This window comes from Spea bombifrons, chromosome 4, assembly GCF_027358695.1.
Source record: "Spea bombifrons isolate aSpeBom1 chromosome 4, aSpeBom1.2.pri, whole genome shotgun sequence".
NCBI classification, from domain to species: Eukaryota; Metazoa; Chordata; class Amphibia; order Anura; family Pelobatidae; genus Spea; species Spea bombifrons.
In genome coordinates this window covers 106,876,458-106,902,177 of record NC_071090.1, presented here as the reverse complement: position 1 = coordinate 106,902,177, position 25,720 = coordinate 106,876,458, and the positions used below count along the sequence as shown (strand labels likewise).

At 45.6% G+C, this 25,720-nt stretch overlaps 1 long non-coding RNA gene across 1 annotated transcript; it reads right to left on the bottom strand.

Moving 5' to 3' along the window:
* Positions 1-21,088: 21,088 nt before the first annotated feature.
* Positions 21,089-25,720, bottom strand: LOC128492137 (uncharacterized). Its single transcript, XR_008354066.1, has 2 exons — positions 25,589-25,720; positions 21,089-21,348 (listed from the first exon to the last, which is right to left on the bottom strand). It is a non-coding gene; the product is annotated as an uncharacterized LOC128492137 (long non-coding RNA).

The following is a 25,720-nucleotide window of genomic DNA, read 5'->3' as shown; positions in this document are numbered from 1 at the left end:
TGTATGGTTCTGTAGATGTTTCTGGTGATGTATCAGGTTCTCCAGATCCTTCTGGTGTGGTGTAGGGTTCTGTAGATGTTTCTGGCGATGTATCAGGTTCTCCAGATCCTTCTGGTGTGGTGTACGGTTCTGTTGATGTTTCTGGTGATATGTTAGGCTCTCCAGACCATTCTGGTGTAGTGTAAGGCTCAGTAGATGTTTCTGGTGATGTGCCAGGTTCTCCAGATCCTTCTGGTGTGGTGTAGGGTTCTGTAGATGTTTCAGGTGATGTAGCAGGTTCTCCAGATGCTTCTGGTGTAGTGTAGGCATCTGTAGAAGGTTCTGGCGATGTATTAGGTTCTCCAGATCCTTCTGGTGTGGTGTAAGGCTCAGAAGATGTTTCTGGTGATGTGTCAGGTTCTCCAGATCCTTCTGGTGTAGTGTAAGGCTCAGAAGATGTTTCTGGTGATGTGTCAGGTTCTCCAGATCCTTCTGGTGTGGTGTAGGGTTCTGTAGATGTTTCTGGTGATGTGTCAGGTTCTCCAGATCCTTCTGGTGTGGTGTAGGACTCTGTAGATGTTTCGGGTGATGTATCAGGTTCTCCAGATCCTTCGGGTGTAGTGTAAGGCTCAGAAGATGTTTCTGGTGATGTGTCAGGTTCTCCAGATCCTTCTGGTGTGGTGTAGGGTTCTGTAGATGTTTCTGGCGATGTATCAGGTTCTCCAGATCCTTCTGGTGTGGTGTACGGTTCTGTTGATGTTTCTGGTGATATGTTAGGCTCTCCAGACCATTCTGGTGTAGTGTAAGGCTCAGTAGATGTTTCTGGTGATGTGTCAGGTTCTCCAGATCCTTCTGGTGTGGTATATGGTTCTGTAGATGTTTCAGGTGATATAGCAGGTTCTCCAGATGCTTCTGGTGTGGTGTAGGTGTCTGTAGAAGTTTCAGGTGATGTATTAGGTTCTCCAGATCCTTCTGGCGTGGTGTAGGGTTCTGTAGATGTTTCAGGTGATGTATCAGGTTCTCCAGATCCTTCTGGTGTGGTATAGGGTTCTGTAGATGTTTCTGGCGATGTATCAGGTTCTCCAGATCCTTCTGGTGTGGTGTATGGTTCTGTTGATGTTTCTGGTGATATATTAGGCTCTCCAGACCATTCTGGTGTAGTGTAAGGCTCAGTAGATGTTTCTGGTGATGTGTCAGGTTCTCCAGATCCTTCTGGTGTGGTGTATGGTTCTGTAGATGTTTCAGGTGATGTAGCAGGTTCTCCAGATGCTTCTGGTGTGGTGTAGGTGTCTGTAGAAGTTTCAGGCGATGTATCAGGTTCTCCAGATCCTTCTGGTGTGGTGTAGGGTTCTGTTGATGTTTCTGGTGATATGTCAGGCTCTCCAGATCCTTCGGCTGTAGTGTAAGGCTCGGTAGATGTTTCTGGTGATGTGTCAGGTTCTCCAGATCCTTCTGGTGTGGTGTAGGACTCAGTAGATGTTTCGGGTGATGTATCAGGTTCTCCAGATCCTTCAGGTGTAGTGTAAGGCTCAGAAGATGTTTCTGGTGATGTGTCAGGTTCTCCAGATCCTTCTGGTGTGGTGTAGGGTTCTGTAGATGTTTCTGGCGATGTATCAGGTTCTCCAGATCCTTCTGGTGTGGTGTACGGTTCTGTTGATGTTTCTGGTGATATGTTAGGCTCTCCAGATCCTTCTGGTGTGGTGTAGGGTTCTGTTGATGTTTCTGGTGATATGTCAGGCTCTCCAGATCCTTCGGGTATAGTGTAAGGCTCGGTAGATGTTTCTGGTGATGTATCAGGTTCTCCAGATCCTTCTGGTGTGGTGTATGGTTCTGTTGATGTTTCTGGTGATATGTTAGGCTCTCCAGACCATTCTGGTGTAGTGTAAGGCTCAGTAGATGTTTCTGGTGATGTGTCAGGTTCTCCAGATCCTTCTGGTGTGGTGTAGGGTTCTGTAGATGTTTCTGGTGATATGTTAGGCTCTCCAGACCATTCTGGTGTAGTGTAAGGCTCAGTAGATGTTTCTGGTGATGTGTCAGGTTCTCCAGATCCTTCTGGTGTGGTGTAGGGTTCTGTAGATGTTTCTGGCGATGTATCAGGTTCTCCAGATCCTTCTGGTGTGGTGTATGGTTCTGTAGATGTTTCAGGTGATATATCAGGTTCTCCAGATCCTTCTGGTGTGGTGTAGGGTTCTGTTGATGTTTCTGGTGATATGTCAGGCTCTCCAGATCCTTCGGGTGTAGTGTAAGGCTCGGTAGATGTTTCTGGTGATGTGTCAGGTTCTCCAGATCCTTTTGGTGTGGTGTAGGGTTCTGTAGATGTTTCTGGTGATGTGTCAGGTTCACCAGATCCTTCTGGTGTGGTGTATGGTTCTGTAGATGTTTCTGGTGATGTATCAGGTTCTCCAGATCCTTCTGGTGTGGTGTAGGGTTCTGTAGATGTTTCTGGCGATGTATCAGGTTCTCCAGATCCTTCTGGTGTGGTGTACGGTTCTGTTGATGTTTCTGGTGATATGTTAGGCTCTCCAGACCATTCTGGTGTAGTGTAAGGCTCAGTAGATGTTTCTGGTGATGTGCCAGGTTCTCCAGATCCTTCTGGTGTGGTGTATGGTTCTATAGATGTTTCAGGTGATGTAGCAGGTTCTCCGGATGCTTCTGGTGTGGTGTAGGCGTCTGTAGAAGTTTCAGGCGATGTATCAGGTTCTCCAGATCCTTCTGGTGTGGTGTAGGGTTCTGTTGATGTTTCTGGTGATATGTCAGGCTCTCCAGATCCTTCGGGTGTAGTGTAAGGATCGGTAGATGTTTCTGGTGATATGTCGGGCTCTCCAGATCCTTCAGGTGTTGTGTAGGGTTCTGTAGATGTTTCTGGCGATGTATCAGGTTCTCCAGATCCTTCTGGTGTGGTGTATGGTTCTGTTGATGTTTCTGGTGATATGTTAGGCTCTCCAGACCATTCTGGTGTAGTGTAAGGCTCAGTAGATGTTTCTGGTGATGTGTCAGGTTCTCCAGATCCTTCTGGTGTGGTGTATGGTTCTGTAGATGTTTCAGGTGATGTAGCAGGTTCTCCAGATGCTTCTGGTGTGGTGTAGGCATCTGTAGAAGTTTCAGGCGATGTATCAGGTTCTCCAGATCCTTCTGGTGTGGTGTAGGGTTCTGTTGATGTTTCTGGTGATATGTCAGGCTCTCCAGATCCTTCGGGTGTAGTGTAAGGATCGGTATATGTTTCTGGTGATGTGTCAGGTTCTCCAGATCCTCCTGGTGTGGTGTAGGGTTCTATAGATGTTTCTGGTGATGTGTCAGGTTCACCAGATCCTTCTGGTGTGGTGTATGTTTCTGTAGTTGTTTCAGGTGATGTATCAGGTTCTCCAGATCCTTCTGGCGTGGTGTAGGGTTCTGTAGATGTTTCAGGTGATGTATCAGGTTCTCCAGATCCTTCTGGTGTGGTATAGGGTTCTGTAGATGTTTCTGGCGATGTATCAGGTTCTCCAGATCCTTCTGGTGTGGTGTATGGTTCTGTTGATGTTTCTGGTGATATGTTAGGCTCACCAGACCATTCTGGTGTAGTGTAAGGCTCAGTAGATGTTTCTGGTGATGTGTCAGGTTCTCCAGATCCTTCTGGTGTGGTGTATGGTTCTGTAGATGTTTCAGGTGATGTAGCAGGTTCTCCAGATGCTTCTGGTGTGGTGTAGGCGTCTGTAGAACTTTCAGGCGATGTATCAGGTTCTCCAGATCCTTCTGGTGTGGTGTAGGGTTCTGTTGATGTTTCTGGTGATATGTCAGGCTCTCCAGATCCTTCGGGTGTAGTGTAAGGATCGGTAGATGTTTCTGGTGATGTGTCAGGTTCTCCAGATCCTTCTGGTGTGGTGTAGGGTTCTGTAGATGTTTCTGGTGATGTGTCAGGTTCACCAGATCCTTCTGGTGTGGTGTATGGTTCTGTAGATGTTTCAGGTGATATATCAGGTTCTCCAGATCCTTCTGGTGTGGTGTAGGGTTCTGTTGATGTTTCTGGTGATATGTCAGGCTCTCCAGATCCTTCGGGTGTAGTGTAAGGCTCGGTAGATGTTTCTGGTGATGTGTCAGGTTCTCCAGATCCTTCTGGTGTGGTGTAGGACTCCGTAGATGATTCGGGTGATGTATCAGGTTCTCCAGATCCGACAGGTGTAGTGTAAGGCTCAGAAGATGTTTCTGGTGATGTGTCAGGTTCTCCAGATCCTTCTGGTGTGGTGTAGGGTTCTGTAGATGTTTCTGGCGATGTATCAGGTTCTCCAGATCCTTCTGGTGTGGTGTACGGTTCTGTTGATGTTTCTGGTGATATGTTAGGCTCTCCAGATCCTTCTGGTGTGGTGTAGGGTTCTGTTGATGTTTCTGGTGATATGTCAGGCTCTCCAGATCCTTCGGGTGTAGTGTAAGGCTCGGTAGATGTTTCTGGTGATATGTCGGGCTCTCCAGATCCTTCTGGTGTGGTGTAGGGTTCTGTAGATGTTTCTGGCGATGTATCAGATTCTCCAGATCCTTCTGGTGTGGTGTATGGTTCTGTTGATGTTTCTGGTGATATGTTAGGCTCTCCAGACCATTCTGGTGTAGTGTAAGGCTCAGTAGATGTTTCTGGTGATGTGTCAGGTTCTCCAGATCCTTCTGGTGTGGTGTATGGTTCTGTAGATGTTTCAGGTGATGTAGCAGGTTCTCCAGATGCTTCTGGTGTGGTGTAGGCATCTGTAGAAGTTTCAGGCGATGTATCAGGTTCTCCAGATCCTTCTGGTGTGGTGTAGGGTTCTGTTGATGTTTCTGGTGATATGTCAGGCTCTCCAGATCCTTCGGGTGTAGTGTAAGGATCGGTAGATGTTTCTGGTGATGTGTCAGGTTCTCCAGATCCTTCTGGTGTGGTGTAGGGTTCTGTAGATGTTTCTGGTAATGTGTCAGGTTCACCAGATCCTTCTGGTGTGGTGTATGTTTCTGTAGTTGTTTCAGGTGATGTATCAGGTTCTCCAGATCCTTCTGGCGTGGTGTAGGGTTCTGTAGATGTTTCAGGTGATGTATCAGGTTCTCCAGATCCTTCTGGTGTGGTGTATGGTTCTGTTGATGTTTCTGGTGATATGTTTGGCTCTCCAGACCATTCTGGTGTAGTGTAAGGCTCAGTAGATGTTTCTGGTGATGTGTCAGGTTCTCCAGATCCTTCTGGTGTGGTGTATGGTTCTGTAGATGTTTCAAGTGAAGTAGCAGGTTCTCCAGATGCTTCTGGTGTGGTGTAGGCGTCTGTAGAACTTTCAGGCGATGTATCAGGTTCTCCAGATCCTTCTGGTGTGGTGTAGGGTTCTGTTGATGTTTCTGGTGATATGTCAGGCTCTCCAGATCCTTCGGGTGTAGTGTAAGGATCGGTAGATGTTTCTGGTGATGTGTCAGGTTCTCCAGATCCTTCTGGTGTGGTGTATGGTTCTGTAGATGTTTCAGGTGATGTAGCAGGTTCTCCAGATGCTTCTGGTGTGGTGTAGGCATCTGTAGAAGTTTCAGGCGATGTATCAGGTTCTCCAGATCCTTCTGGTGTGGTGTAGGGTTCTGTTGATGTTTCTGGTGATATGTCAGGCTCTCCAGATCCTTCGGCTGTAGTGTAAGGCTCGGTAGATGTTTCTGGTGATGTGTCAGGTTCTCCAGATCCTTCTGGTGTGGTGTAGGACTCAGTAGATGTTTCGGGTGATGTATCAGGTTCTCCAGATCCTTCAGGTGTAGTGTAAGGCTCAGAAGATGTTTCTGGTGATGTGTCAGGTTCTCCAGATCCTTCTGGTGTGGTGTAGGGTTCTGTAGATGTTTCTGGCGATGTATCAGGTTCTCCAGATCCTTCTGGTGTGGTGTACGGTTCTGTTGATGTTTCTGGTGATATGTTAGGCTCTCCAGATCCTTCTGGTGTGGTGTAGGGTTCTGTTGATGTTTCTGGTGATATGTCAGGCTCTCCAGATCCTTCGGGTATAGTGTAAGGCTCGGTAGATGTTTCTGGTGATGTATCAGGTTCTCCAGATCCTTCTGGTGTGGTGTATGGTTCTGTTGATGTTTCTGGTGATATGTTAGGCTCTCCAGACCATTCTGGTGTAGTGTAAGGCTCAGTAGATGTTTCTGGTGATGTGTCAGGTTCTCCAGATCCTTCTGGTGTGGTGTAGGGTTCTGTAGATGTTTCTGGTGATATGTTAGGCTCTCCAGACCATTCTGGTGTAGTGTAAGGCTCAGTAGATGTTTCTGGTGATGTGTCAGGTTCTCCAGATCCTTCTGGTGTGGTGTAGGGTTCTGTAGATGTTTCTGGCGATGTATCAGGTTCTCCAGATCCTTCTGGTGTGGTGTATGGTTCTGTAGATGTTTCAGGTGATATATCAGGTTCTCCAGATCCTTCTGGTGTGGTGTAGGGTTCTGTTGATGTTTCTGGTGATATGTCAGGCTCTCCAGATCCTTCGGGTGTAGTGTAAGGCTCGGTAGATGTTTCTGGTGATGTGTCAGGTTCTCCAGATCCTTTTGGTGTGGTGTAGGGTTCTGTAGATGTTTCTGGTGATGTGTCAGGTTCACCAGATCCTTCTGGTGTGGTGTATGGTTCTGTAGATGTTTCTGGTGATGTATCAGGTTCTCCAGATCCTTCTGGTGTGGTGTAGGGTTCTGTAGATGTTTCTGGCGATGTATCAGGTTCTCCAGATCCTTCTGGTGTGGTGTACGGTTCTGTTGATGTTTCTGGTGATATGTTAGGCTCTCCAGACCATTCTGGTGTAGTGTAAGGCTCAGTAGATGTTTCTGGTGATGTGCCAGGTTCTCCAGATCCTTCTGGTGTGGTGTATGGTTCTATAGATGTTTCAGGTGATGTAGCAGGTTCTCCGGATGCTTCTGGTGTGGTGTAGGCGTCTGTAGAAGTTTCAGGCGATGTGTCAGGTTCTCCAGATCCTTCTGGTGTGGTGTAGGGTTCTGTTGATGTTTCTGGTGATATGTCAGGCTCTCCAGATCCTTCGGGTGTAGTGTAAGGATCGGTAGATGTTTCTGGTGATATGTCGGGCTCTCCAGATCCTTCAGGTGTTGTGTAGGGTTCTGTAGATGTTTCTGGCGATGTATCAGGTTCTCCAGATCCTTCTGGTGTGGTGTATGGTTCTGTTGATGTTTCTGGTGATATGTTAGGCTCTCCAGACCATTCTGGTGTAGTGTAAGGCTCAGTAGATGTTTCTGGTGATGTGTCAGGTTCTCCAGATCCTTCTGGTGTGGTGTATGGTTCTGTAGATGTTTCAGGTGATGTAGCAGGTTCTCCAGATGCTTCTGGTGTGGTGTAGGCATCTGTAGAAGTTTCAGGCGATGTATCAGGTTCTCCAGATCCTTCTGGTGTGGTGTAGGGTTCTGTTGATGTTTCTGGTGATATGTCAGGCTCTCCAGATCCTTCGGGTGTAGTGTAAGGATCGGTATATGTTTCTGGTGATGTGTCAGGTTCTCCAGATCCTCCTGGTGTGGTGTAGGGTTCTATAGATGTTTCTGGTGATGTGTCAGGTTCACCAGATCCTTCTGGTGTGGTGTATGTTTCTGTAGTTGTTTCAGGTGATGTATCAGGTTCTCCAGATCCTTCTGGCGTGGTGTAGGGTTCTGTAGATGTTTCAGGTGATGTATCAGGTTCTCCAGATCCTTCTGGTGTGGTATAGGGTTCTGTAGATGTTTCTGGCGATGTATCAGGTTCTCCAGATCCTTCTGGTGTGGTGTATGGTTCTGTTGATGTTTCTGGTGATATGTTAGGCTCACCAGACCATTCTGGTGTAGTGTAAGGCTCAGTAGATGTTTCTGGTGATGTGTCAGGTTCTCCAGATCCTTCTGGTGTGGTGTATGGTTCTGTAGATGTTTCAGGTGATGTAGCAGGTTCTCCAGATGCTTCTGGTGTGGTGTAGGCGTCTGTAGAACTTTCAGGCGATGTATCAGGTTCTCCAGATCCTTCTGGTGTGGTGTAGGGTTCTGTTGATGTTTCTGGTGATATGTCAGGCTCTCCAGATCCTTCGGGTGTAGTGTAAGGATCGGTAGATGTTTCTGGTGATGTGTCAGGTTCTCCAGATCCTTCTGGTGTGGTGTAGGGTTCTGTAGATGTTTCTGGTGATGTGTCAGGTTCACCAGATCCTTCTGGTGTGGTGTATGGTTCTGTAGATGTTTCAGGTGATATATCAGGTTCTCCAGATCCTTCTGGTGTGGTGTAGGGTTCTGTTGATGTTTCTGGTGATATGTCAGGCTCTCCAGATCCTTCGGGTGTAGTGTAAGGCTCGGTAGATGTTTCTGGTGATGTGTCAGGTTCTCCAGATCCTTCTGGTGTGGTGTAGGACTCCGTAGATGATTCGGGTGATGTATCAGGTTCTCCAGATCCGACAGGTGTAGTGTAAGGCTCAGAAGATGTTTCTGGTGATGTGTCAGGTTCTCCAGATCCTTCTGGTGTGGTGTAGGGTTCTGTAGATGTTTCTGGCGATGTATCAGGTTCTCCAGATCCTTCTGGTGTGGTGTACGGTTCTGTTGAAGTTTCTGGTGATATGTCAGGCTCTCCAGATCCTTCTGGTGTGGTGTAGGGTTCTGTTGATGTTTCTGGTGATATGTCAGGCTCTCCAGATCCTTCGGGTGTAGTGTAAGGCTCGGTAGATGTTTCTGGTGATATGTCGGGCTCTCCAGATCCTTCTGGTGTGGTGTAGGGTTCTGTAGATGTTTCTGGCGATGTATCAGATTCTCCAGATCCTTCTGGTGTGGTGTATGGTTCTGTTGATGTTTCTGGTGATATGTTAGGCTCTCCAGACCATTCTGGTGTAGTGTAAGGCTCAGTAGATGTTTCTGGTGATGTGTCAGGTTCTCCAGATCCTTCTGGTGTGGTGTATGGTTCTGTAGATGTTTCAGGTGATGTAGCAGGTTCTCCAGATGCTTCTGGTGTGGTGTAGGCATCTGTAGAAGTTTCAGGCGATGTATCAGGTTCTCCAGATCCTTCTGGTGTGGTGTAGGGTTCTGTTGATGTTTCTGGTGATATGTCAGGCTCTCCAGATCCTTCGGGTGTAGTGTAAGGATCGGTAGATGTTTCTGGTGATGTGTCAGGTTCTCCAGATCCTTCTGGTGTGGTGTAGGGTTCTGTAGATGTTTCTGGTAATGTGTCAGGTTCACCAGATCCTTCTGGTGTGGTGTATGTTTCTGTAGTTGTTTCAGGTGATGTATCAGGTTCTCCAGATCCTTCTGGCGTGGTGTAGGGTTCTGTAGATGTTTCAGGTGATGTATCAGGTTCTCCAGATCCTTCTGGTGTGGTGTATGGTTCTGTTGATGTTTCTGGTGATATGTTTGGCTCTCCAGACCATTCTGGTGTAGTGTAAGGCTCAGTAGATGTTTCTGGTGATCTGTCAGGTTCTCCAGATCCTTCTGGTGTGGTGTATGGTTCTGTAGATGTTTCAAGTGAAGTAGCAGGTTCTCCAGATGCTTCTGGTGTGGTGTAGGCGTCTGTAGAACTTTCAGGCGATGTATCAGGTTCTCCAGATCCTTCTGGTGTGGTGTAGGGTTCTGTTGATGTTTCTGGTGATATGTCAGGCTCTCCAGATCCTTCGGGTGTAGTGTAAGGATCGGTAGATGTTTCTGGTGATGTGTCAGGTTCTCCAGATCCTTCTGGTGTGGTGTATGGTTCTGTAGATGTTTCAGGTGATGTAGCAGGTTCTCCAGATGCTTCTGGTGTGGTGTAGGCATCTGTAGAAGTTTCAGGCGATGTATCAGGTTCTCCAGATCCTTCTGGTGTGGTGTAGGGTTCTGTTGATGTTTCTGGTGATATGTCAGGCTCTCCAGATCCTTCGGATGTAGTGTAAGGATCGGTAGATGTTTCTGGTGATGTGTCAGGTTCTCCAGATCCTTCTGGTGTGGTGTAGGGTTCTGTAGATGTTTCTGGTGATGTGTCAGGTTCACCAGATCCTTCTGGTGTGGTGTATGTTTCTGTAGTTGTTTCAGGTGATGTATCAGGTTCTCCAGATCCTTCTGGCGTGGTGTAGGGTTCTGTAGATGTTTCAGGTGATGTATCAGGTTCTCCAGATCCTTCTGGTGTGGTGTATGGTTCTGTTGATGTTTCTGGTGATATGTTAGGCTCTCCAGACCATTCTGGTGTAGTGTAAGGCTCAGTAGATGTTTCTGGTGATGTGTCAGGTTCTCCAGATCCTTCTGGTGTGGTGTATGGTTCTGTAGATGTTTCAGGTGATGTAGCAGGTTCTCCAGATGCTTCTGGTGTGGTGTAGGCGTCTGTAGAACTTTCAGGCGATGTATAAGGTTCTCCAGATCCTTCTGGTGTGGTGTAGGGTTCTGTTGATGTTTCTGGTGATATGTCAGGCTCTCCAGATCCTTCGGGTGTAGTGTAAGGATCGGTAGATGTTTCTGGTGATGTGTCAGGTTCTCCAGATCCTTCTGGTGTGGTGTAGGGTTCTGTAGATGTTTCTGGTGATGTGTCAGGTTCACCAGATCCTTCTGGTGTGGTGTATGGTTCTGTTGATGTTTCTGGTGATATGTCAGGCTCTCCAGATCCTTCGGGTGTAGTGTAAGGCTCGGTAGATGTTTCTGGTGATGTGTCAGGTTCTCCAGATCCTTCTGGTGTGGTGTAGGACTCCGTAGATGTTTCGGGTGATGTATCAGGTTCTCCAGATCCGTCAGGTGTAGTGTAAGGCTCATAAGATGTTTCTGGTGATGTGTCAGGTTCTCCAGATCCTTCTGGTGTGGTGTAGGGTTCTGTAGATGTTTTTGGCGATGTATCAGGTTCTCCAGATCCTTCTGGTGTGGTGTACGGTTCTGTTGATGTTTCTGGTGATATGTTAGGCTCTCCAGATCCTTCTGGTGTGGTGTAGGGTTCTGTAGATGTTTCTGGTGATGTGTCAGGTTCACCAGATCCTTCTGGTGTGGTGTATGGTTCTGTTGATGTTTCTGGTGATATGTCAGGCTCTCCAGATCCTTCGGGTGTAGTGTAAGGCTCGGTAGATGTTTCTGGTGATGTGTCAGGTTCTCCAGATCCTTCTGGTGTGGTGTAGGGTTCTGTAGATGTTTCTGGTGATGTGTTAGGTTCTCCAGATCCTTCTGGTGTGGTGTAGGGTTCTGTAGATGTTTCTGGTGATGTGTCAGGTTCACCAGATCCTTCTGGTGTGGTGTATGGTTCTGTAGATGTTTCAGGTGATATATCAGGTTCTCCAGATCCTTCTGGTGTGGTGTAGGGTTCTGTAGTTGTTTCTGGTGATGTGTCAGGTTCACCAGATCCTTCTGGTGTGGTGTATGGTTCTGTAGATGTTTCAGGTGATATATCAGGTTCTCCAGATCCTTCTGGTGTGGTGTAGGGTTCTGTTGATGTTTCTGGTGATATGTCAGGCTCTCCAGATCCTTCGGGTGTAGTGTAAGGCTCGGTAGATGTTTCTGGTGATGTGTCAGGTTCTCCAGATCCTTCTGGTGTGGTGTAGGGTTCTGTAGATGTTTCTGGTGATGTGTCAGGTTCACCAGATCCTTCTGGTGTGGTGTATGGTTCTGTAGATGTTTCTGGTGATGTATCAGGTTCTCCAGATCCTTCTGGTGTGGTGTAGGGTTCTGTAGATGTTTCTGGCGATGTATCAGGTTCTCTAGATCCTTCTGGTGTGGTGCACGGTTCTGTTGATGTTTCTGGTGATATGTTAGGCTCTCCAGACCATTCTGGTGTAGTGTAAGGCTCAGTAGATGTTTCTGGTGATGTGCCAGGTTCTCCAGATCCTTCTGGTGTGGTGTATGGTTCTATAGATGTTTCAGGTGATGTAGCAGGTTCTCCGGATGCTTCTGGTGTGGTGTAGGCGTCTGTAGAAGTTTCAGGCGATGTATCAGGTTCTCCAGATCCTTCTGGTGTGGTGTAGGGTTCTGTTGATGTTTCTGGTGATATGTCAGGCTCTCCAGATCCTTCGGGTGTAGTGTAAGGATCGGTAGATGTTTCTGGTGATATGTCGGGCTCTCCAGATTCTTCTGGTGTGGTATAGGGTTCTGTAGATGTTTCTGGCGATGTATCAGGTTCTCCAGATCCTTCTGGTGTGGTGTATGGTTCTGTTGATGTTTCTGGTGATATGTTAGGCTCTTCAGACCATTCTGGTGTAGTGTAAGGCTCAGTAGATATTTCTGGTGATGTGTCAGGTTCTCCAGATCCTTCTGGTGTGGTGTATGGTTTTGTAGATGTTTCAGGTGATGTAGCAGGTTCTCCAGATGCTTCTGGTGTGGTGTAGGCATCTGTAGAAGTTTCAGGTGATGTATCAGGTTCTCCAGATCCTTCTGGTGTGGTGTAGGGTTCTGTTGATGTTTCTGGTGATATGTCAGGCTCTCCAGATCCTTCGGGTGTAGTGTAAGGATCAGTAGATGTTTCTGGTGATGTGTCAGGTTCTCCAGATCCTTCTGGTGTGGTGTAGGATTCTGTAGATGTTTCTGGTGATGTGTCAGGTTCACCAGATCCTTCTGGTGTGGTGTATGTTTCTGTAGTTGTTTCAGGTGATGTATCAGGTTCTCCAGATCCTTCTGGTGTGGTGTAGGGTTCTGTTGATGTTTCTGGTGATATGTCAGGCTCTCCAGATCCTTCGGGTGTAGTGTAAGGATCGGTAGATGTTTCTGGTGATATGTCGGGCTCTCCAGATCCTTCTGGTGTGGTGTAGGGTTCTGTAGATGTTTCTGGTGATATGTTAGGCTCTCCAGACCATTCTGGTGTAGTGTAAGGCTCAGTAGATGTTTCTGGTGATGTGTCAGGTTCTCCAGATCCTTCTGGTGTGGTGTATGGTTCTGTAGATGTTTCAGGTGATGTAGCAGGTTCTCCAGATGCTTCTGGTGTGGTGTAGGCGTCTGTAGAACTTTCAGGCGATGTATCAGATTCTCCAGATCCTTCTGGTGTGGTGTAGGGTTCTGTTGATGTTTCTGGTGATATGTCAGGCTCTCCAGATCCTTCGGGTGTAGTGTAAGGATCGGTAGATGTTTCTGGTGATGTGTCAGGTTCTCCAGATCCTTCTGGTGTGGTGTAGGGTTCTGTAGATGTTTCTGGTGATGTGTCAGGTTCACCAGATCCTTCTGGTGTGGTGTAGGGTTCTGTAGATGTTTCTGGCGATGTATCAGGTTCTCCAGATCCTTCTGGTGTGGTGTATGGTTCTGTTGATGTTTCTGGTGATATGTTAGGCTCTCCAGACCATTCTGGTGTAGTGTAAGGCTCAGTAGAAGTTTCAGGCGATGTATCAGGTTCTCCAGATCCTTCTGGTGTGGTGTAGGGTTCTGTTGATGTTTCTGGTGATATGTCAGGCTCTCCAGATCCTTCGGGTGTAGTGTAAGGATCGGTAGATGTTTCTGGTGATGTGTCAGGTTCTCCAGATCCTTCTGGTGTGGTGTAGGGTTCTGTAGATGTTTCTGGTGATGTGTCAGGTTCACCAGATCCTTCTGGTGTGGTGTATGGTTCTGTAGATGTTTCAGGTGATGTATCAGGTTCTCCAGATCCTTCTGGTGTGGTGTAAGGCTCGGTAGATGTTTCTGGTGATGTGTCAGGTTCTCCAGATCCTTCTGGTGTGGTGTAGGACTCCGTAGATGTTTCGGGTGATGTATCAGGTTCTCCAGATCCTTTGGGTGTAGTGTAAGGCTCAGAAGATGTTTCTGGTGATGTGTCAGGTTCTCTAGATCCTTCTGGTGTGGTGTATGGTTCTGTAGATGTTTCAGGTGATGTAGCAGGTTCTCCAGATGCTTCTGGTGTGGTGTAGGTATCTGTAGAAGTTTCAGGCGATGTATCAGGTTCTCCAGATCCTTCTGGTGTGGTGTAGGGTTCTGTTGATGTTTCTGGTGATATGTCAGGCTCTCCAGATCCTTCGGGTGTAGTGTAAGGATCGGTAGATGTTTCTGGTGATATGTCGGGCTCTCCAGATCCTTCTGGTGTGGTGTAGGGTTCTGTAGATGTTTCTGGCGATGTATCAGGTTCTCCAGATCCTTCTGGTGTGGTGTATGGTTCTGTTGATGTTTCTGGTGATATGTTAGGCTCTCCAGACCATTCTGGTGTAGTGTAAGGCTCAGTAGATGTTTCTGGTGATGTGTCAGGTTCCCCAGATCCTTCTGGTGTGGTGTATGGTTCTGTAGATGTTTCAGGTGATGTAGCAGGTTCTCCAGATGCTTCTGGTGTGGTGTAGGCGTCTGTAGAAGTTTCAGGCGATGTATCAGGTTCTCCAGATCCTTCTGGTGTGGTGTAGGGTTCTGTTGATGTTTCTGGTGATATGTCAGGCTCTCCAGATCCTTCGGGTGTAGTGTAAGGATCGGTAGATGTTTCTGGTGATGTGTCAGGTTCTCCAGATCCTTCTGGTGTGGTGTAGGGTTCTGTAGATGTCTCTGGTGATGTGTCAGGTTCACCAGATCCTTCTGGTGTGGTGTATGGTTCTGTAGATGTTTCAGGTGATGTATCAGGTTCTCCAGATCCTTCTGGTGTGGTGTAAGGCTCGGAAGATGTTTCTGGTGATGTGTCAGGTTCTCCAGATCCTTCTGGCGTGGTGTAGGACTCCGTAGATGTTTCGGGTGATGTATCAGGTTCTCCAGATCCTTTGGGTGTAGTGTAAGGCTCAGAAGATGTTTCTGGTGATGTGTCAGGTTCTCCAGATCCTTCTGGTGTGGTGTAGGGTTCTGTAGATGTTTTTGGTGATGTGTCAGGTTCACCAGATCCTTCTGGTGTGGTGTAGGCGTCTGTAGAAGTTTCAGGCGATGTATCAGGTTCTCCAGATCCTTCTGGTGTGGTGTAGGGTTCTGTAGATGTTTCTGGTGATGTGTCAGGTTCTCCAGATCCTTCTGGTGTGGTGTAGGACTCTGTAGATGTTTCGGGTGATGTATCAGGTTCTCCAGATCCTTGAGGTGTAGTGTAAGGCTCAGAAGATGTTTCTGGTGATGTGTCAGGTTCTCCAGATCCTTCTGGTGTGGTGTAGGGTTCTGTAGATGTTTCTGGCGGTGTATCAGGTTCTCCAGATCCTTCTGGTGTGGTGTAGGGTTCTGTTGATGTTTCTGGTGATATGTCAGGCTCTCCAGATCCTCCGGGTGTAGTGTAAGGATCGGTAGATGTTTCTGGTGATATGTCGGGCTCTCCAGATCCTTCTGGTGTGGTGTAGGGTTCTGTAGATGTCTCTGGTGATGTGTCAGGTTCACCAGATCCTTCTGGTGTGGTGTATGGTTCTGTAGATGTTTCAGGTGATGTATCAGGTTCTCCAGATTCTTCTGGTGTGGTGTAAGGCTCGGTAGATGTTTCTGGTGATGTGTCAGGTTCTCCAGATCCTTCTGGTGTGGTGTAGGACTCCGTAGATGTTTCGGGTGATGTATCAGGTTCTCCAGATCCTTCGGGTGTAGTGTAAGGCTCAGAAGATGTTTCTGGTGATGTGTCAGGTTCCCCAGATCCTTCTGGTGTGGTGTAGGGTTCTGTAGATGTTTTTGGTGATGTGTCAGGTTCACCAGATCCTTCTGGTGTGGTGTAGGCGTCTGTAGAAGTTTCAGGCGATGTATCAGGTTCTCCAGATCCTTCTGGTGTGGTGTAGGGTTCTGTAGATGTTTCTGGTGATGTGTCAGGTTCACCAGATCCTTCTGGTGTGGTGTATGGTTCTGTAGATGTTTCTGTAGATGTTTCAGGTGATGTGTCAGGTTCACCAGATCCTTCTGGTGTGGTGTAGGCATCTGTAGAAGTTTCAGGCGATGTATCAGGTTCTCCAGATCCTTCTGGTGTGGTGTAGGGTTCTGTAGATGTTTCTGGTGATGTGTCAGGTTCTCCAGATCCTTCTGGTGTGGTGTAGGACTCTGTAGATGTTTCGGGTGATGTATCAGGTTCTCCAGATCCTTGAGGTGTAGTGTAAGGCTCAGAAGATGTTTCTGGTGATGTGTCAGGTTCTCCAGATCCTTCTGGTGTGGTGTAGGGTTCTGTAGATGTTTCTGACGGTGTATCAGGTTCTCCAGATCCTTCTGGTGTGGTGTAGGGTTCTGTTGATGTTTCTGGAGATATGTCAGGCTCTCCAGATCCTCCGGGTGTAGTGTAAGGATCGGTAGATGTTTTTGGTGATATGTCGGGCTCTCCAGATCCTTCTGGTGTGGTGTAGGGTTCTGTAGATGTCTCTGGTGATGTGTCAGGTTCACCAGATCCTTCTGGTGTGGTGTATGGTTCTGTAGATGTTTCAGGTGATGTATCAGGTTCTCCAGATTCTTCTGGTGTGGTGTAAGGCTCGGTAGATGTTTCTGGTGATGTGTCAGGTTCTCCAGATCCTTCTGGTGTGGTGTAGGACTCCGTAGATGTTTCGGGTGATGTATCAGGTTCTCCAGATCCTTCGGGTGTAGTGTAAGGCTCAGAAGATGTTTCTGGTGATGTGTCAGGTTCCCCAGATCCTTCTGGTGTGGTGTAGGGTTCTGTAGATGTTTTTGTTGATGTGTCAGGTTCACCAGATCCTTCTGGTGTGGTGTAGGCGTCTGTAGAAGTTTCAGGCAATGTATCAGGTTCTCCAGATCCTTCTGGTGTGGTGTAGGGTTCTGTAGATGTTTCTGGTGATGTGTCAGGTTCACCAGATCCTTCTGGTGTGGTGTATGGTTCTGTAGATGTTTCTGTAGATGTTTCAGGTGATGTATCAGGTTCTCCAGATCCTTCTGGTGTGGTGTAGGGTTCTGTTGATGTTTCTGGTGATATGTCAGGCTCTCCAGACCCTTCGGGTGTAGTGTAAGGCTCGGTAGATGTTTCTGGTGATGTGTCAGGTTCTCCAGATCCTTCTGGTGTGGTGTAGGACTCTGTAGATGTTTCGGGTGATGTATCAGGTTCTCCAGATCCTTCAGGTGTAGTGTAAGGCTCAGAAGATGTTTCTGGTGATGTGTCAGGTTCTCCAGATCCTTCTGGTGTGGTGTAGGGTTCTGTAGATGTTTCTGGCGGTGTATCAGGTTCTCCAGATCCTTCTGGTGTGGTGTAGGGTTCTGTTGATGTTTCTGGTGATATGTCAGGCTCTCCAGATCCTTCGGGTGTAGTGTAGGACTCTGTAGATGTTTCGGGTGATGTATCAGGTTCTCCAGATCCTTGAGGTGTAGTGTAAGGCTCAGAAGATGTTTCTGGTGATGTGTCAGGTTCTCCAGATCCTTCTGGTGTGGTGTAGGGTTCTGTTGATGTTTCTGGCGGTGTATCAGGTTCTCCAGATCCTTCTGGTGTGGTGTAGGGTTCTGTTGATGTTTCTGGTGATATGTCAGGCTCTCCAGATCCTCCGGGTGTAGTGTAAGGATCGGTAGATGTTTCTGGTGATATGTCGGGCTCTCCAGATCCTTCTGGTGTGGTGTAGGGTTCTGTTGATGTTTCTGGTGATATGTTAGGCTCTCCAGACCATTCTGGTGTAGTGTAAGGCTCAGTAGATGTTTCTGGTGATGTGTCAGGTTCTCCAGATCCTTCTGGTGTGGTGTATGGTTTTGTAGATGTTTCTGGTGATGTGACAGGTTCTCCAGATCCTTCTGGTGTGGTGTAGGCATCTGTAGAAGTTTCAGGCGATGTATCAGGTTCTCCAGATCCTTCTGGTGTCGTGTATGGTTCTGTTGATGTTTCTGGTGATATGTCAGGCTCTCCAGATCCTTCGGGTGTAGTGTAAGGCTCGGTAGATGTTTCTGGTGATGTTTCAGGATCTCCAGATCCTTCTGGTGTGGTGTAGGAGTCTGTGGATGTTTCGGGTGATGTATCAGGTTCTCCAGATCCTTCTGGTGTGGTGTAAGGTTCTGCAGATGTTCCAGGTGATGTAGCAGGTTTTCCAGATCCTTCTGGTGTGGTGTAGGGTTCTGTAGATGTCTCTGGTGATGTGTCAGGTTCACCAGATCCTTCTGGTGTGGTGTATGGTTCTGTAGATGTTTCAGGTGATGTATCAGGTTCTCCAGATTCTTCTGGTGTGGTGTAAGGCTCGGTAGATGTTTCTGGTGATGTGTCAGGTTCTCCAGATCCTTCTGGTGTGGTGTAGGACTCCATAGATGTTTCGGGTGATGTATCAGGTTCTCCAGATCCTTCGGGTGTAGTGTAAGGCTCAGAAGATGTTTCTGGTGATGTGTCAGGTTCCCCAGATCCTTCTGGTGTGGTGTAGGGTTCTGTAGATGTTTTTGGTGATGTGTCAGGTTCACCAGATCCTTCTGGTGTGGTGTAGGCGTCTGTAGATGTTTCTGGTGATGTGTCAGGTTCACCAGATCCTTCTGGTGTGGTGTATGGTTCTATAGATGTTTCAGGTGATGTATCAGGTTCTCTAGATCCTTCTGGTGTGGTGTAGGGTTCTGTTGATGTTTCTGGTGATATGTCAGGCTCTCCAGATCCTTCGGGTGTAGTGTAAGGCTCGGTAGATGTTTCTGGTGATGTGTCAGGTTCTCCAGATCCTTCTGGTGTGGTGTAGGACTCTGTAGATGTTTCGGGTGATGTATCAGGTTCTCCAGATCCTTCAGGTGTAGTGTAAGGCTCAGAAGATGTTTCTGGTGATGTGTCAGGTTCTCCAGATCCTTCTGGTGTGGTGTAGGGTTCTGTAGATGTTTCTGGCGGTGTATCAGGTTCTCCAGATCCTTCTGGTGTGGTGTAGGGTTCTGTTGATGTTTCTGGTGATATGTCAGGCTCTCCAGATCCTTCGGGTGTAGTGTAAGGATCGGTAGATGTTTCTGGTGATATGTCGGGCTCTCTAGATCCTTCTGGTGTGGAGTAGGGTTCTGTAGATGTTTCTGGTGATGTGTCAGGTTCACCAGATCCTTCTGGTGTGGTGTATGGTTCTGTTGATGTTTCTGGTGATATGTTAGGCTCTCCAGACCATTCTGGTGTAATGTAAGGCTCAGTAGATGTTTCTGGTGATGTGTCAGGTTCTCCAGATCCTTCTGGTGTGGTGTATGGTTCTGTAGATATTTCTGGTGATGTGTCAGGTTCTCCAGATCCTTCTGGTGTGGTGTAGGCATCTGTAGAAGTTTCAGGCGATGTATCAGGTTCTCCAGATCCTTCTGGTGTCGTGTACGGTTCTGTTGATGTTTCTGGTGATATGTCAGGCTCTCCAGATCCTTCGGGTGTAGTGTAAGGCTCGGTAGATGTTTCTGGTGATGTTTCAGGATCTCCAGATCCTTCTGGTGTGGTGTAGGAGTCTGTGGATGTTTCGGGTGATGTATCAGGTTCTCCAGATCCTTCTGGTGTGGTGTAAGGTTCTGCAGATGTTCCAGGTGATGTAGCAGGTTCTCCAGATCCTTCTGGTGTGGTGTAGGGTTCTGTAGATGTCTCTGGTGATGTGTCAGGTTCACCAGATCCTTCTGGTGTGGTGTATGGTTCTGTAGATGTTTCAGGTGATGTATCAGGTTCTCCAGATTCTTCTGGTGTGGTGTAAGGCTCGGTAGATGTTTCTGGTGATGTGTCAGGTTCTCCAGATCCTTCTGGTGTGGTGTAGGACTCCGTAGATGTTTCGGGTGATGTATCAGGTTCTCCAGATCCTTCAGGTGTAGTGTAAGGCTCAGAAGATGTTTCTGGTGATGTGTCAGGTTCTCCAGATCCTTCTGGTGTGGTGTAGGGTTCTGTAGATGTTTCTGGCGGTGTATCAGGTTCTCCAGATCCTTCTGGTGTGGTGTAGGGTTCTGTTGATGTTTCTGGTGATATGTCAGGCTCTCCAGATCCTTGGGGTGTAGTGTAAGGATCGGTAGATGTTTCTGGTGATATGTCGGGCTCTCCAGATCCTTCTGGTGTGGTGTAGGGTTCTGTAGATGTTTCTGGTGATGTGTCAGGTTCACCAGATCCTTCTGGTGTGGTGTATGGTTCTGTTGATGTTTCTGGTGATATGTTAGGCTCTCCAGACCATTCTGGTGTAGTGTAAGGCTCAGTAGATGTTTTGGGTGATGTGTCAGGTTCTCCAGATCCTTCTGGTGTGGTGTAGGCATCTGTAGATGTTTCAGGTGATGTATCAGGTTCTCCAGATCCTTCTGGTGTGGTGTAGGCATCTGTAGATGTTTCAGGTGATGTATCAGGTTCTCCAGATCCTTCTGGTGTGGTGTAGGGTTCTGTAGATGTTTCTGGTGATGTGTCAGGTTCTCCAGATCCTTCTGGTGTGGTGTAGGGTTCTGTTGATGTTTCTGGTGATGTATCAGGTTCTCCAGACCCTTCTGGTGTGGTGTACGGTTCTGTAGATGTTTCAGGTGATGTATCAGGTTCTCCAGATCCTTCTGGTGTGGTGTAGGGTTCTGTTGATGTTTCTGGTGATGTATCAGGTTCTCCAGATCCTTCTGGTGTGGTGTATGGTTCTGTAGATGTTTCAGGTGATGTAGCAGGTTCTCCAGATCCTTCTGGTGTGGTGTAGGTGTCTGTAGAAGTTTCCTCCGATGTATCAGGCTCTCCAGATCCTTCGGGTGTAGTGTAAGGCGCTGTAGATGTTTCTGGTGATTCGTCAGGGTCTCCAGATCCTTCTGGTGTGGTGTAGGGTTCTGTTGATGTTTCTGGTGATATGTCAGGCTCTCCAGACCCTTCTGGTATAGTGTATGGCTCAGTAGATGTTTCTGGTGATGTGTCAGGTTCTCCAGATCCTTCTGGTGTGGTGTATGGTTCTGTAGATGTTTCAGGTGATGTAGCAGGTTCTCCAGATGCTTCTGGTGTGGTGTAGGCATCTGTAGAAGCTTCAGGCAATGTATCAGGTTCTCCAGATCCTTCTGGTGTGGTGTAGGGTTCTGTTGATGTTTCTGGTGATGTGTCAGGTTCTCCAGATCCTGCTGGTGTGGTGTAGGGTTCTGTTGATATTTCTGGTGATTCGTCAGGCTCTCCAGACCCTTCTGGTGTGGTGTAAGGCTCTGTAGATGTTTTTAGTGAAGTGTCGGGTTCTCCAGATCCTTCTGGTGTGGTGTAGGGTTCTGTTGATGTTTCTGGTGATGTGTCAGGTTCTCCAGATCCTTCCGGTGTGGTGTATGGTTCTGTAGATGTTTCAGGTGATGTAACAGGTTCTCCAGATGCTTCTGGTGTGGTGTAGGCATCTGTAGATGTTTCAGGCGATGTATCGGCTTCTCCAGATCCTTCTGGTGTGGTGTAAGAGTCTGTAGATGTTTTGGGTGATGTATCAGGTTCTCCAGATCCTTCTGGTGTGGTGTAAGGTTCTGTAGATGTTTCAGGTGATGTAGTGGGGATTTCGCCTGTGTCTATAATGGAATATTTTATTTTGTGTGCTTTGTTATATAGGTTTGTCTCTATGTTTTCATGCATTATCTCTTCTGTCTGTAAGCGATTCCCATTATCCCACTCTGAAACAATTTCTCGATGTTTTCTGCTTTTCTGACCAGTATCCTTACTCTTCTCCCATAACATTTTAGGTAATGAGGGGGTATAGTCATCACCTTTTATCAATATATTATTTGATGAAGTTAAGGGATCTTTACTTTGTTGCGGTTTCTGTTTTGATTTCCATTCAACAACTGTAGAATAATAAGAAGGTGGTTGAATATTTAAGACAATATTTAAGACAAACTCTCTATTTAAGATCTTTCCATTGATCAACAGAGAAGAAATCATGTTTCAATGTTGGCATTTATACATTTTTAATTGTGCACCAATGTATGTATTTGTGATAATCGATTTGCACTAGTGTTTACCCATCTTTTGCTTTGATCACTATTTTTACAGTCCAATGTGTTTAAGTCCAGGGTGTGGAAGTGGTACACCTATCTTTTTGATGATTAATTATGTTTTCCAAAAATGTTTGGGTTGTTATTAAACGTGTCTTCAAATAAGCACACCTTTTTTAAAAAATGTCAGTGTGGAAATAATTTTATGCTTTGTCAGTTAATCATGATTGTAAACTGGCACTTGTACAAATATTGGATTTCTAGATTTGCTACTTTTTACTTCAAAATAGTTCTAAATCGCAAAGGTCCCCGTATCTATGGGCATTATCCCTTCAGTCCCATGAGAGATCATTTACCAACAGAACATAAAACAAGAAGATGTTGCATTAAATGGGAAAGTCTAGGGTACTGGCTTTCTTTCTGCTTGGCTACAGCCTAAACCACTGTGGAACAAGCGTCAACCCAACATGTTTCGCCATCATGTTGAAGTTACCACATCCCCAACTTCTCTGTTCAATCATAAGGATATGAGCGCTGGACAGAGGCTCTGAGCAAGAAGGAACAATTTCTCAACTAAAATGTTGTACTTTGCAAGGCAGTCCTTAGAGTGCAGCTGACTGTTTTATATGATCATTATCAAGTCTTTATTAAGTGGTATCCACATACATAAAACCAAACTCTTGATTTGGATGCTGTGGTAAGTTTCTTCTGAATCCTTCACAAAATGTTACTTTTATTTGAATGATATTACACAGCAGTGGGATGTATTTTCACACAAGACCTGGGGTTTTTTAGGTTATTAAATTATTATTAATAAAATTTACTTTGTTCTCTGTAGAAGAATGGGAATAATATTGGGGTGTTTTCATCAGGATTGAAAGAATGATTGTCAGCTGCTACCTGGAACTATAATTTAAAGAGATACTTGTGTCCCAGTTAGTCTAGTTAAGTGCTTAATAAAGTACTTTACTATGGGCTGTTCAATCTGAAAACAAAATTAAAATACATGAGTTATCAACTAGTGACAGGAAAGCGATCCTATCGAAATGAATGAGGTCTTCTACCCCTTCGTAACTGAGGACATAAGGGGATATGTCACAAAACAAAGCAGTAAAGCAAGCAAAAAGTTTTGTTTTTAAAAATATAATATATATATATATATATATATATATATAAACAAAAACCCTTTATATCTATCCCTAAAATAAATGTAAAAGACCATTTTGAGCTCCCCACTTACCTTAAAAAAATACTGTATGTGCTTGATTATAAGACTACCCTGATTATAAGGCGACCCCCCCCCCAAAAAAAATCTGAATATTAATTTAGGAAAAAAAGAAAAAGCCTGAATATAAGACGACCCTATAGGAAAAAAAGTTTTGCTCGTAAATATTAATTCACGTAAACTATTTTTTCATGTTTAATAAAATTGAGATTGAGAAAAATATTTTTTTTGTTTTTATTTCCTTTTATTTGCCAACCTGCCCCCCAGTTATGCACATCTGCCCCCAGGCTTACCACTCTGCCTCCCTGATATGCCTTATACCCCCTATAGGCCACTCTGCCTCCCTGATATGCCTTTAACCCCCTATATGCCACTCTGCCTCCAGAACTGCCTTTTAACCGCCTATATGCCACTCTGCCTTCAGAATTGCCTTATACCCCTATGTGCTACCCGGAGCCTTTGGCACGCGGCCAGGACTGCCCACTTTTAGTATTTTTCATTTTGTTGTCATTCTTTTTTAAAATTTTAATCATACAAAATAATGTCTTACGTATATGAATAGCAAAAGAAAGTACTACTTGTGCTGAAAAAGCCACAATATATTTTTTGCCTGGGTGCACTAAGTGGCAAAGAGGAACATTATGGTTGAACAGAAAAACATGCTGTTGTCCTGTAGTGTTAAAAAAAGCATTTGGTTCTTAAGGGGTTAAAGGGGACACTCGGGTGTTACATCCATTAAAGTGCATACAATGCCTGGTTTAAGTTATTGGGTTTGAGTACAATGTACTAAGAACAGACACTACTCTACGCACTGTCCAAAATATTTAACCCCTTAAGGATGACGATATGCTTAGTTTACACTTGAGGATGCAAGGAATCTCAACTTTAATTTCCCCCTCTCTTGTTTAGTGCACCCACACAAACTATATAAATTTCATATATACACTACCGTTTAAACATTTTGGGGTCACTGAGCTGTTTTCATGGAAAACAAGGAAATTTCTGGCTGTAACATAATCGCAGAAGGGTTTTCTAACCATGTGTTAGCCTTTTAAACTTAAACTTGGATCAGCGAACACAACGTGCCATTGGAACACAGGAGTGATGGGAGTGATAAAGGGCTTTTGGAACACAGGAGTGATAGGAGTGATAAAGGACCTCTGTACGCCTATGAAGATATTCCATAAAAAATCAGCTACAATAGTCAATTACAACATTAACCCCGTCTGTGCTGGTTTTCTGATTTGTTTCATGTTATTTTAACGGACAAAATTTGCTTTTCATTTGAAAAACAAGGACATTTCTAAGTTACCCCAAACCTTTGAATGGTAGTGTGTGTGTCGCAGACATTACGACTGCCCAGCAATTTATATATTTTTTTTACCTTGATGTTTTCTGCAGGTAACATTTTTTTTCTATTTTTCATGCAGACATGTTATGTGTTTGGGATGTTATGGGGTCTATATCGGAACATTCAGTTTTTAAACTTGGAATTTTGCAGATGGGTTTACTGGGATCCTTGTCTCATTTGAGGCAGTATGGTGGTCCCATATTTCAATTTAACCCAACAAACCTGTATATTTTTTGAAAGCTAGACAAACCCAGGTTATTCACCTAAGGGCACATTGGTATGATTTCACACTATATGCATTTTTTTAATAAAAAATTATATATTTTTAAATGATATATATACACGTACACAAAACCCTCACAATTTGCTTTCTTCAACATTCCCTGAGTTCAGCAATACCCCACATAGGTTTGTCATGATTCTGGGGTCTAATTGGTACATTTTAGGTTTCAATCAGAGACACATTTTATGGGTAGTATGGATTTCAGCACATTTGAATTCAAAATATTTAGGTGAATTTTATCAACACTGTCATACATATGGCCTTCATTGGTCAAGCACTCTCAACCCAGCCACCTAAACAGCCACCCACCAAACAATCTTACTAGATAAAAAGAATGCAATCAAGACTGGACTGGCCATCTGGCTCACTGGCAAAAACACCACATTCTAGGTAAGCAACGGCACACCTGCTAATAGGTATTTTCTATACATGAGTGGAACTGCACCTCTAAAATGCCTTAAAGATATGTAGGTAAGCATTGTAGGGATCACATCTCAAAGCGTGAGGAATGGCGATGGGAGCTGCTATACGGTGTCTTATTCTCAACCCAACATCTCAGAAAACCTCTTGCGGCTTATAAAACCCCCACCTCGCTGCAGCTGGGATCCTAAGCTATCAAATGTATCCCGGAACTGGGTGGATTACGGGACTGGCTACTGTTTATTGGGACAGATGCCACCCAACTATTACTATCTGTTAATAAATTACATCTGGTTTCCTGCATTAATCCATTTAGCCACCCAACAAATAATCTTACTAGATAAAATGAATGTTATCTGCATTTATCCATTCAGGGAGATCACAAAATAATATGAAATACAATTAAAATGAATAAACAATCACAAGTGCGGTCTGTGCCATGAAATCTATCAAACAGAATATCAGCGTCCCGACGGATAGCACAGAGAGCGCTAGGAATAAATCCACAAATGTCTGGTTTCATCCCATAGATGTTGCACTAATGCCTTATTTAAACCTGGAACGTGGGGTAAGTGTCCGTCTAGGATAGTATCCCAGTGGTGGGGGGCAATTATGTCCCACCGGAAATTTTCTCGCAACATAGTTGCCCTAATATCCTCATATTCCCAGACTCCATAAACTCTCTCTTACAAAGTATCGGTATTAGATAAAGTCATACAATTAAACACGATTGAGTTGCGTATTTCTATTACTACGAAACGGCAGAAAGCAAACACTAATCAGTAAAATAATATCCAGTGATTACACGTACCTGCCACCAGAATAAAAAGACTGATAAATAAAGAGACCACTGCCGTCTTCATATCTTCAATTATTTGTACATAATATCCCAAATCCTCGTAAGATTGCTCTGGTGAAAATGTGACAGCAGCGATGCTCAAGT